Source organism: Ipomoea triloba, chromosome 1 (assembly GCF_003576645.1).
Source record: "Ipomoea triloba cultivar NCNSP0323 chromosome 1, ASM357664v1".
NCBI lineage: Eukaryota > Viridiplantae > Streptophyta > Magnoliopsida > Solanales > Convolvulaceae > Ipomoea > Ipomoea triloba.
In genome coordinates, this window is record NC_044916.1 from 24,881,842 (window position 1) to 24,895,876 (window position 14,035).

At 31.4% G+C, this 14,035-nt stretch overlaps 1 long non-coding RNA gene across 1 annotated transcript; it reads left to right on the forward strand.

Annotated features, from left to right (window-relative positions):
* Window positions 1-1,394: 1,394 nt before the first annotated feature.
* Window positions 1,395-2,298, forward strand: LOC116010807. The gene is made up of 3 exons (XR_004096959.1): window positions 1,395-1,613; window positions 1,817-2,047; window positions 2,213-2,298. It is a non-coding gene; the product is annotated as an uncharacterized LOC116010807 (long non-coding RNA).
* Window positions 2,299-14,035: the final 11,737 nt, after the last annotated feature.

Consider the following 14,035-nt stretch of genomic DNA (forward strand, 5'->3'; position numbering starts at 1 on the left):
GCAGAAGAAGCTTTGAAGAGCCAAGTCACTCTTAAGTCTTAATATGATTGTCCCTAACGAAAGAGGTGGAGGATCTGGTAGAGGAAGAGGACGTGGTAACTCCAATCAAGGAGGAGGACATGGTAACTCCAACCAAGGAAGAGGTGGAGGTAATACCAAACAAGGTAAATTTCCATTTCATTGCTACAATTGTGGCAAGTATGGACACAAGATTGTAGATTGCTGATACAATGAGGACAATCGTGGAAATCAAGCAAACATTGCTGAAAAGTCTCGTGAGAGTTCTAAAACCTTACTATTGGCCAGTAATAATTTTTCTGCAGACGAAAACATATGGTTCTTGGATACTGGTGTAGTAACCATATGTGTGGGACGAAAGAATTGTTTTCCAAACTAGATGAATCAGTTCGGTCTGAAGTGACATTTGGCAATAAGTAAGAAGTGCCAATTTTGGGAAAAGGTAAAATCTCTATTCAATTGAAGGATGGTACTCACAATTTTACATCTGATGTGTTCTATGTTCCTGAACTGCACCAAAATTTGTTGAGTATGGGGCAGTTGTTAGAAAAAGGATATAAGATAAATATTACACAGAGGTGTTGTACCATTGTAGATGCTAAGGGAATTTTGGTTGCAAAGGTAAATATGTCACAAAATCGACTAATTCCTTTGAAAATCAATCATGCACTTCTTGCTTGCTTTAATTCTGAAATTTGTGATCATAATTGGTTATGAGATATGCGATTTGGACATTTCCATTTCTCTGGATTAAACTATCTAGCGAAAAAGGAGCTTGTTTCTGATTTACTTGTTGTGAATGTTCCTGATCGTATTTGTGAGATTTGTTTGATTGGGAGGAAGCATAGAGATCCCTTCCCTGTGGGCAAGTCAAGGAGAGCCGCAAAACAGTTGGAGATTATTCACTCAGACATGTGTTCATTGGAGGTTCCCTCACATTGAGGTTGTAAGTACTTTGTTACTTTCATTGATGATTTCAGTAGGAAAACATGGGTTTACTTTCTGAAGCAAAAGTCTGATGCATGTGATGTTTTCAAACAATTCAAGACTTTTGTTGAAAAGCAAAGTGGCTTTGAAATTAAAATCTTGAGATTTGATAGAGGTACAGAATATATTGCTTGTGATGATTTTCTGAAGGAGAATGGTATTCAGCACCAGATGACAGCTAGATACACTCCACAACAAAACGGAGTGGCTGAGAGGATGAATAGATCTATCATGGATATGTTGAGGTGCATGTTAAAATCTAAAAATCTGACTAAGCCTTTTTGGGCAGAAACTGTTGCTTGTGCTGTTTATGTGTTGAATAGGTGTCCAACTAAGAGTGTTCGTGATAAGACACCTGAGGAAACTTGTAGTGGGAGAAAACCATCTATAAGAAATCTCAAGATTTTTGGATGTTTGGCATATGCACATGTGCCAGATCAACTGAGAAAGAAGTTGGATGATAACGGTGATAAGTGTATATTCATTGGTTATAGTGATGCTTCAAAGGCTTATAAACTATACAACCCTGAAACTAAAAAGGTTGTTATAAGTCGTGATGTCACTTTTGATGAATATGGTGCTTGGGATTGGTCAGCTAAAGATGAAAGGTCAGTTGTTGTTCCTGTTGTTGAAAATATTGTTGATAAGCAACTGATTCTAGATAATGTCCAGTAGTCTCCTTCACAACTAGAGTCATCTGTTCGACGATCTCAACGCGAGCGCCAATTACCAACTCGCTTGCAGGATTATGTTTTGGGTCATGATAATGACCTGTCTGATGAAAAGATTATTTAATTTGCTCTTTTTGCAGATTGTAACCCTCTATCCGTTGAGGAGGCTGCTACAAAAACTCATTGGCTTAAGGCGATGGATGAGGAGATCTGTGCCATTGAAAAGAATGGTACATGGGAGTCAATAGATTTACCACCTGGAAAGAAGCCAATTGGAGTAAAGTGGGTCTACAGAACGAAGTACAAATCAAATGGAGAAATTGACTGTTTTAAAGCACGGTTGGTAGCAAAGGGCTACAAGTAGAAACCAGGTATTGATTATTTTGAGATTTTTTCTCTAGTAAGTAGACTTGATACAGTTTGAATGATTATTTCTCTTGCTGCTCAAAATGATTGGAAATTGCATCAAATGGATGCCAAGTTTGCTTTTTTTAATGGTTTTCTTGAAGAAGAAATATATGTTGAGCAACCTGCAGGGTTTGTGAAGAAAGGGGAAGAAAATAAAGTGTACAGGTTGAGAAAAGCTTTATATGGCGGCTTAAAGCAGGCGCCTAGAGCATGGTATGGTTGCATTCACACATATTTTATTGAAAGTGGTTTTATGAGATGTCCTCATGAACATACTTTGTATGTCAAATGCAATGATTCTGGTGATGTTATAATTTGTCTGTATGTTGATGATTTGGTTTTTACTGGAAATAACTTGAAGTTTCTACTTCGGTAACTGAAAAGTTAAAGGTGTCCAAAGATGAGTCTGGTAAGAATGTGAATGTTACAGCTTATAAAAGCTTGATTGGGAGTTTGAGGTATCTAGTGGTAACAAGGCCGGATATTTCTTTTGGAGTTGGAATACTTAGTAGATTCATGGAGGAACCAAAAGAATCACATTGGGCTGCAGCAAAGTGAATTTTGAGATATGCCAAAGGTTCGAGTAATGATGCTATTTTTTACTTTACTAATGAAATTGTGGAACTTGATGGATACACAGACAGTGATTTGGCTGGAGGTGTTGAGACCAGAAAAAGCACATTAGGATATGCCTTCTATCTTGGTTCAACCATATTTTCTTAGTCTTCAAAGAAGCAACAGATTGTAGCACTTTCAACTGCAGAAGAAGAATATATTACAACAGCAAATTGTGCTACTCAAGCAATTTGGCTAAGAAGAATTTTAGAGTTTTTACAACACAAGTAGGAAGCACCTACAACTATTTTCTGTGACAACAAGTCTGCAATTTCGTTGTCCAAGAATCATGTATTTCATGGTCGCAACAAACATATTGATATCAAGTATCACAAAATCAGAGAGTTGGTTGCTGAAAAACAAATTAACATTGAGTACTGTTCAAGTGAGTGTCAAGTTGCAGATATTTTTACGAAGCCGTTAAAGATAGAGACATTTCTCAAATTGAAAAAGGATATTGGGATGACTAATATATCCAACTTGGTTTAAAGGGGACAATGTTATAATAGTATTATTATAATTACTATAAACCAAGTAGTGATTAGTTTGTTAGGAAGTTATTAATAAATGGGTGATAACTCTTTGCTTTTTCTTTTTCTTGGTTCGGCAGCCGCCGCCTCTGCATGCTTAGCGGAGGCGGCGTCTTCTCCTCTTCACGATTGTCATCTTCTTTTGCTCTTTTCTCTCTGCCTCTCCTCTCTATTTTCGCCTCCCCCATCGCCGTCCACCACACCTACCATCTCGCACTGTCCCCGTGTTCTTCGGTTATCGCCGCCCCTTTTCCTTCCCTTCCGACGTTATTCCTCTTCCCCAGCTTCGAATCTGTCAAGAAGTACATCACCATTGAATAAGGAAAAGAAGGTTTTGGGTTTTGCAAAAGGTGAAGTAGGAAGGAGTGGTTTTTTCTTGATTCAAAACAGTGTTGTTTTTTTATTAGTAAGTTTTGTTGCTATTATACCTTTCGTTTATTTATCGAATTTGTTGCTTCTCGCATCTTTAGCAAGTTTATTCCCTCTCGCTTCTTTTGCGAGTTTATTCCCTCTCGTTTTTTGGCGAGTTCTTGTTATAGGCGTACGTAGAACGATAATTGGTCAATGGCGTATGTGAACCACAAAAGAATGAAGATTGATACTCGGGTGGTGTCAACTACTTTTGAACTAGAGTATGCCTTCGTTATGTTTGACCAAATTACTATTGACAGTAAAGAAGCTTGGAGTGCTCCTGTCGACTTCAGCTTCAAATTTGTGAAACAGTCTGCGATTCAAGTTTTCGATAACATTGTTAGGAAATTTGTTTCTATGTCTGACTGTAAGGAATGTTCGTCCATTCCATTAATCTTTCTTGTAAACGTTTCCACTTATGATTCAATGAATTAGTCTCGAGAGATTATTATCAAAAAATAAATAAATAAATGGGTGGTGTGGCATAGCATCATCATGGTAATGGGAATGTGGCAGCTGTGTACTAGGATAGATCATGTAGTACATGGGATTACATTTCCTAGTTTCTAGGCATATTAACTTAGTATAAATACATTATGTTACAAGCCATTTTAATCATCAATTCAAAAGGCATTCTTCTCTCTATTTCTCTCTCTCTCTCTCTCGTATAAATATATATATTTATATATATTTAGATATTATATATTTAGATATATTATATTTAATATATCTAACACATAATTATGTGGCCATTACCCCTTTTTCTCGGATCAATAATTGTTTTATGTTTAAGCCGATGTTGTATTGGAGATTGAGAGGAAGCTAATGAGAATGTGGGTTTTGAAGGAGTTCAACTTGATCTTCTTTCCTTTTCCCTTTTCTGGATAATTATAGTGTATTCTTACACAAGATACGTGCAAGAATACATCAAATTTTCACAACATTTTGCAATTTATTTAAATAGTTTTTAGAGTTGGTTGAAATAGTTTACTAATTAAAAGATAAACTACCCAATAAAATCCAACAATATCAAACCGACTCATAAAAATTATATGGTCAAACTTTCAAGATTCATCATATAAATAATCTCATGTTGGCTAAATTTTTAAATTCAAAGTAAGAATAAAAAGTAATAGAATGCGGGAATAGCTAATGTTGCCTTAGTCCCTCCCCAATAGTAGTTCTTGTATTCATTTTGGAACAGTAAAATCTAGGTGAATTAGTTTTTGACAAATGTAGGCATTGGTTTTTTGAAAAGTTTTCCTCCTACAAATTTAAGTTTTCGTAGTTTTTTTTTTTTTTTTAAAGAGGCCAGACCCAAGTGGACGCATGTATTACAAGGTGATGAATTAGTATAAATTAGAAATGTCTCCCAAGGCTAAAGATTGTAAAAAATACTCCTTCCTTCCCATTTTACCTGTCTTACTTTCTATTTTAGTCTGTCCCAAAATATTGTCAACTTTCCAAAATTGAACATCATTATTATTCTCTTTTCCCAATTTACCCCTATGAATTTATACAATATCCCAATTTATTATCATGTTCTTCCAATTTATCCCATACTTTCGGGCGCATTAGTACCCATTCCATCTCAACACCTCCAGCGCCGGCGTCCCACACTGGGTATGGACCAAACCATGGTTCGGAGTTGCTCCAGCAAGGCAAACAGTCCGATACCAAAACTCCATTTTCATTGTTTTTTTTTTCTTTTTTTTTTGGGGAAAAAAGCCAGAGTTGCAAAACTTAATCCAAAACAATATCTTCAATGAAATGAAAGTAGAAGTTTGACGATGCAGATATTCAATATCTTCAATGAAATGAAAGGATTCATGAAGATCTGCATTTTCGCGTTTCATCTCGGCTCACTATTAATGTGTTGAAATCTCTACAAAATTAGGCATTGCAAATCTTAAATATTTTCCCATATGAGTATGGAGATGTTGATCTCAAATTTTCATGGAAGAAAGAATTTTAGAATTCTTCACCGGAGAGAAAAGTAGAACCATAGAAATCGGAATAAGAGAGAAGAAGTGTATAGTGTGTTCTAGTGGGTTTTTCTTGAATGGCTGGTGAGAGAAAAAAGGAGGGGCAAAATTGGGAAGGCAAACAACTTTTACTTTGTTTCCTTAAAATCCGTGCAAAAATGAAATCATACAAAGAATACGGGACTGAGGGAGTAATATTTAATATAAAATTAAAATTAAATAATTTCATGATAATGTAAACAAGTTAAAGAGGAGTAAAGAAAAAAAAATTAATGGACCTTTTGGAGGAATGCCAAAATATAATGGAGGTGAAGTTTTGAAAATAAGAGTAAAAATGTAGATGATACTAATATTGTACGGTAGGCAATGCTAGCGGATAAGGAAAGAAGTGAGTCCGATAAAAACAACGACAACATGTGATCACCTCAACTCCATTAGATCAGAGACTCTAAGATGAGTCCGTGTGGGGCGTAGTGTGGTCCCTACTTATTTTTAAACTGTATTACTTATGTATTACAATTGTTAAATGGTTTAAAGAAATATATACAAAATTTTAGAAAGCACCTTTACTTTTGAGAACAAATAATTTATGAATCTGACTCAACGTAACATGTTAAGTTTATACGTGTTGTTTTTCATAACTGATTTCTTAATATGAAAAAGATGGAATCTTATGAAAAACTTCAAATAGTAATAAAAATTTAAAAGTAAATACATTCTAGGTTAAAAGTAAATACATTCTAGGTCGAGAAATTAAATTACTCAAATTAAAATTATTATCGATAGTGATATATGTTTAATCCCATGTCAACACGGATGTGTATAGTAATATAGTTAATTTAGTCGGCCAATGTCCAATACTATATTATAGTCACTAGGATACTTTGAGATTGCGGCAAATTATTGCATGGACCATGGTCCACAGCTGTGTGGACCAAAAATAAAAAGAACATTATTTTTATACTGAAAGTACATTATTTTTGTACTGTAGGTACATTATTTGACAGTATATATCAAATAATGTACCTTCAGCACAAAAATAATGTATCCTAAAATAATGTACCTACAGTATAAACATAATGTATCTTTAGTATAAAAATAATGTACTTTTTATTTTTGGTCCACACAGCTGTGTGGACCATGGTCCATACAATAATGATTGTGAGATTGCAAGGTGGGTCAATTAAGCTCGCAAAATGGGTCGAGTTTTAAAATAATACGGTACACACTCTAGTTTCTTTATATGAATACCAAAGTATTATTTTAATTCTAGTATAGTTTATTTGGCAATATATATTATTGCATGAGTTCTATTTTTTTTAGTTTCATTATCCACACACTAGTTTAATTATAGTAATGTTGAAGTATTGTTTTAGATATACTTCAGGTTCATCTAACAATATATGTTATATTGTTATTGTATGACTCTAGATTTTAGTTTATTTTTCCACACACGTTTTATTATAACAACACTAAAATATCATTTCAATTATATTACATTTTCATTTGAAAATATATGTTATTGAATGGACTTTGTTGTTTAGTTTCATTTTTTCACGTACACTGTACTAGTTTCATTATAACAATGCTAAAGTATCATTTTAATTTTACTACAATTTTATTTGATGACCACGGGTCACACAACGCTGTGTGGACCTTGGTCTTCAAATAATAATTAAAAAATTATTATATTAATATCATGTAAAAAAAATTGTAAAATAAATTAAAAATTTTCTAAGTAAATTACTAAAATTCGTAGGTATTTAATTTACTAATAGAACTCGTTTGAAAAATACTAAAATCGTAGATATTTAAGTTGTAACTAGTTAATCTATTGCTAGTTGTGTTAGTATTTTACTCTATACTATTTTCTTGTAGTGGTTGTTTTTTTTTTCAAGTACTACTGACTCTGTTACAATGTAGTATATGTTCCTAATTACTTTCTCAACCTACTGAAGTACAAAGAGTCAACAGTCGCCTCCACTGAGGATCGAACGCACTTTCTTATATTTGTGATTTATTAAATCCCCACGGTCCATTAAGGTGATGAATTAATATAAATTAGAAATGACTCCCATGACTAAAGATTGTAAAAAATAATTAATATAAAATTAAAATTAAATACTTTTATGATAATGTCAACAAGTTAAAGAGGAGTAAAGAAAAAAAATATTAATGGACGTTTAGAGGAGTAAAGAAAGAAAAATTAATGAACGTTTAGAGGAATGCCAAAATATAATGAAGGAGAACTTTAATTTAGAAAATAAGAGAAGAAAGGTAGATGATACTGACTAATATTGTGTGGTAGGTAATGCTAGCGGATAAGGAATGAAGTGGATACAATCAAAACAATGGCAACATGTGATCACCTCAACTCCATTAAAGACTCTAAGATGAGTTCGTGTGGGGCGTAGTGTGGTTCCTACTTATTTGAAAACTATGGGGCTAGGGTGGAGGGATATAGTCGACGGCTAGCAATGGCCGGAGATACATGGCCGGTTGAGAATAGGAATTAGCTACGACGAGCTGCTGGGGTTGGAGGCCGGGCTTCCTGGCCGGAGCCTTAGGATAATACCCAGCATGCACGGAGGCTCCACGAACTTGCACGGTTGCTCCACGCACCGGTGCCACCAACATGCACGGCGTTAGCTGGGATGTCTTGGGGAGTAGGAATTTGGAAATTGGGGATGTGACCCACTTGATTACCCCTTTAGGGAATGGGCATACCCCGTTGGCCCCACATTACCCCCTGGAGCAGCTTTCACGGTCGTCCTTTTCGGCGACATCACATGAGCCACACGTGCACGGTCATTTATCATAGAAATTCCGACGCCGCCATCAACTGTTGCTCCGCCATGGCCGTTGTTTGCATGAGTCATAAACACGGTTAGGTGGATTTTCTTTTGTGGGATATAAAAATAGGCCACTTTTTAAAAGGGAACAAAGATATGAAAAGTACTTCCACGGAATGCATGTTTGATTAACTAAAAAATGCATTCTGAGAATGCATGTTAGCTTTTCCCAAAAAAATTAGTTAAAAGGTACAAAATTATGGTATTATATGTGTATTAGTACAGTATTGTAGTATATACGTATAATGGGAAAAAATAGTATTGTTGTTAACCTCATTAAATCCTTAATCATTTATAATGCATAGTAGTTAGTTAATTAGAATGTACTAATTATTACATAATAATGAGGAAAATTTAATGTAATTAATAATAATTTGTAATTAGTGTATAATAATAATAAAAACTAAATGTTTTACAATATTCGCTGGGATGGGGTAGAATTAGGGTTGGCGTATTGGACTCACTATTTAGGTATTTTTTTATCCTTATATTTAAAAACCGTTGTCTTTTACAACAACACCGGCTTCAACAATAGAAATGTTACCTCAAAGACAACGGTTTTTAACCGTTGTCTATGAGCATTTTTCTTGTAGTGTCTCTTCCTCATGCCATACACCATTTTTTTTTTCGAATTCTTCTCCCTCGACCAAAAGGCCTCTTGTCCTCCTCTTGCTCCTTTTGTACCCCTTTTGCATGCACTTTAGTCTTGATTCTCCCTATGAGATTTTGGATTCCATCAACATTAGTGACCTCCCAATGGATGATAACTCCCCCTAGGCGAATTACCACACCCCTCTATCGAGGTTTCTTCTCTATATGGGGATTCTTTGAATGTTCGCAATTTGAATTGTGAATATTTAGTATGTAAATTGTGTCATTCAGTATATAAATTATAAACATTTAGTATGTAAATTGTGTATTTTGTATTCGGGTCCACAGAATAATTTACGATTTAAGGGGGGTGTATTCAATCATGACTTTAGTAGATTTTTAAAAACTTTTAAAATGATAGATTTTAATAAACTTTTATTGACTTTCATAGAGTCGTTCAAAACTTTTTAAAACTTTGTAAGACTCTATAAAAGTCTGTATAAAAAACTTGCATAAACTTTTATCAACTTTTTTATTTTAAAAAGTCATTAAAATTCTAAATTGAATACATCCTTACAAACTTTCATAAGCAATTCATAACAATATTAAACACCAAAATTTATAGTTATAGAATTGTTCAAATAAAATATTTAAAAATATAATTACTTTTTCATGAGAAATTAATATTTTAAAAAAATATAATTACTAGTTGCATAAAATAAAAAAAAAATTAATAATATATATATATAAATTATATTTGATATACTGTTAGGTATCAAGCAAAGAGCTATTATTTGCAATAACAATATGAGACTGCTAACAACAACAATGTGTTTCTCTTTGTTAAATTGCTATTGCGAACAATAGTTCACTATTCGTTTCGTAATAGCATGTTGTTAAAAAGAAAAAAGAAAAAATATATTACGAAAAAACATATGAATATTGTGAAACATATAGTAAAAGTTGACGGTGATAGATAAAAAATTTACTCTGTTCATGTATTTAGGAGAAAAAGTTTAGAAGTTAGGGATAAAAAGTTCATAGAAAAAAAATCAAAATATACAAGCAACAATGAAATAAAAATAATATTATTTTAAAATTTTTAGAGGAAAATTGTAAAGTTTAGGAGAGAGAAAAAAATTGGTAGAGTTTAGGTATGTAGAAAATATAGGATAATGAAGAAAAAATAATGTATTGAATTTAGGTATAAGGTTTATAAATTTAAAAATTTTAAATAAGGAGAAAAAAATAGAGTTTAAATAAAGAGAGAAAATAAAATGTTCAGTGTTGGTAGAAAGAAAATTTTGAAATCTTGGGTTTAGGGGTTGGATTTCAACTATTTATATTTGAGAAGGAAAAGTATATAAAAGTCTACAGAAGTTCTAAGGGGGTGTATTCAATCATGACTTTTGTAGATTTTTAAAAACTTTTAAAATGATAGATTTTAATAAACTTGTATTGACTTTTATAGAGTCGTTCAAAACTTTTTAAAACTTTGTAAGACTCTATAAAAGTCTGTATAAAAAACTTGCATAAACTTTTATCAACTCTTTTATTTTAAAAAGTCTACAAAAGTCATTAAAATTCTAAATTGAATACATCCTTACAAACTTTCATAAGCAATTCATAACAATATTAAACACCAAAATTTATAGTTATAGAATTGTTCAAATAAAATATTTAAAAATATAATTACTTTTTCTTAAGAAATTAATATTTTAAAAAAATATAATTACTAGTTGCATAAAATAAAAAAAAAATTAATAATCTATCTACTATACTAATAAGAGCCAAAGAGAGTTAGACCTAAAATGGGTAGAAAAAATAGCGGTCAAATTATTTAATCAAATGAATGGTTCAGATGAATTATTTAATCAAATAGATGGTTAAGATAATTCAGATTGATATTATTAATAGAGATTACCTAATTTAACCTTACTTTTATGATTATCCGTTAAGTTTTCCGTTAAATATTCTCTTATCCGTTAATATTCCGTTAACTTTTAACTTACCCATTAATTTATCTAAGAAAGGTCTTAGGTTCGAACCTCATCTCAATCAAATTTAACATAATTAAGTTTCTCACTCTATTTTACTCTTATTAAATTAAATAAATTAGTAGCTACAACAAAAAATGATACATATGTATTTCTTTAATTTAGAATCATGTGTGTACAATACCTTTATTTGAAAAAAATTATTCATTACCAAAAAATTAAATTAAATAAGAAAAATAATTCCATTAGTTATATTGTTTTTATTTTCTCTCATGCAAAGATTCTTTACATTCAAATTTATCAATTGATATTCATTACATTGTCCATTATCTTATTTTTTACAATATCTTGTAATTAAATATCAAAGTTAGTTATAGTATAAAATAATGTTATATATTTATTTACCAAGTATTTTATTAATACTATGAATTTTTTTTGAAATAATTTGAAACTAATTATATTAACTACTTGGGGATTGGTTGACAAAGAGAATACTCAAATAATAACTCAACAAATTGAAGCGGAATCACTCTGTTTTACTCTTATTGAATTAAATAAATTAGTAGTTACACAAAAAATGATACATATGTATTTCTTTAATACCATGAAAAAAAATAAAAAAGAATAGTTTGAAACCAATCATATTAACTACTTGGGGGATTTGTTGACAATAAAAGTACTCAAATGACCCATTACCCAGCAAATTGAAGCTAGAAACTACCTTTTAATATTTTGGAATACATAATATTTTAAATTTTCAAATTTTTATTAATTTATTTAATCTTTTTTCTTAAACTAGGAATTTCTTTATCTACAATAACTCATTCAACAATAATGGTTGAACCAAATGAACCCCAAGCAGAACACATAATGAAAAGTTCATAGTTCATATATCATAATCTTATTGCATGACGTTGTCATCTATGCTACCAACAATAACCGAATTGCAAATAACACACTACCAACAAAAAGGAAGAGAACAAATAGTAAAGATGAAGACAATGACAATGTTACTCAAAAGAGAATTAAGAACACTTAGAAAAATTCAAATTAAAAGTAGTATTTATTTAGACTATCATTTTTAGACCAAATATTTAGACTATCGATTTTACAAGGTTGCAAACATTTATTTTAGTAATAATTATAATGAATTTTCTATATTATCTTGGATTCATATACTTTGAGTTAAATATTTAAATAAAAAAATGTGACATTCAATTACCCATGTATAAACTTCTCCTATATAATCTTGCATTGATATACTTTCAAATATTTATTTAAATATAAACATTGGGCATTAACTCATTCGCGCTTTGCGCGTATAAAACTAGTATATATATAAAAAATTATATTTGATATACTGCTACGTATCAAGCAAAGAGCTATTATTTGCAATAACAATATGAGACTGCTAACAACAACAATGTGTTTCTCTTTGTAGCCTTAAATTGCTATTGCGAACAATAGTTCACTATTCGTTTCGTAATAGCATGTTGTTAAAAAGAAAAAAGAAAAAATATATTACGAAAAAACATATGAATATTGTGAAACATATAGTAAAAGTTGACGGTGATAGATAAAAAATTTACTCTGTTCATGTATTTAGGAGAAAAAGTTTAGAAGTTAGGGATAAAAAGTTCATAGAAAAAAATCAAAATATACAAGCAACAATGAAATAAAAATAATATTATTTTAAATTTTTAGAGGAAAATTGTAAAGTTTAGGAGAGAGAAAAAAATTGGTAGAGTTTAGGTATGTAGAAAATATAGGATAATGAAGAAAAAAATAATTTATTGAATTTAGGTATAAGGTTTATAAATTTAAAAATTTTAAATAAGGAGAAAAAAATAAAGTTTAAATAAAGAGAGAGAGAGAGAAAAAATGCTCAGTGTTGGTAGAAATAAAATTTTGAAATCTTGTGTTTAGGGGTTGGATTTCAACTATTTATATTTGAGAAGGAAAAGTATATAAAAGTCTACAGAAGTTCTAAAATTAAAAAGTCCTTACAAATTCATAACTTTTTGAATACCACATGACTTTTAAAAATTCTTTAAAAATTTTAATTGAATATCACATGACTTTTAAAAACTCTTTAAAAATCTTGATCGAATACCGCATGACTTTTAAATACTCTCTAAAAGTTTGAATTGAATATCTCCAAACTTTTGAAGTTCATAAAAGTCTTTAAAATTGTATGAAAGTCATGATTGAATACACCCTCCTAAATTTAAATAAGCACAAACCCAGATGAAATTAAAGCCCAAAACTCCTTTTATTTTTAATAACAAATCGACAAATTATACAGTGCACCACGTACCTAAACGACGTCGTTTTGAGTATTGTAAACTAATCGTCCGTTTTTTTTTGGAAATCACGTTTCCCGTTTCGGCCGGTCTATGTATTTATGTTAATATTCTGTGTATTCCAGGCAATCATTCTATGTATTTTAGGCAACCATTCTGTGTATTATATGCAACCGTTATGTGTATTCATGTTAGTAACACATGTTGTGATTTCATGTTAGTAATACATGTTGTGATGTGTTTGTGCATTCGAATGTTTAGGAGGATGAGTTCTGTGTATTTTGTGTAAATATTATGTGTATTCATGTTATTAACACAAGTTATGATGTGTTTGTGCATTCGAATGTTAGGAGGATGAGTTCTGTGTATTTTGCGTCAATATTCTGTGTATTATGGGCAAACATTCTGTGTATTCTAGGCAAACATTCTGTGTATTCTATATAATGATTATGTGTATTATAGATAATGAATTCCCTGGAGTCATTCGCGTCCACTAACATCTGTGTATTTTGTGTCAATATCCTGTGTATTCTGGGCAAACATTCTGTGTATTCTAGGCAAACATTCTGTGTGTATTATAGATAATGAATTCCCTGAGTCATTTGCGTCCGCGTCTACTAACACCGAAACGACGTCGTTTTACGTACGTGGTGCACATTGCGATGTG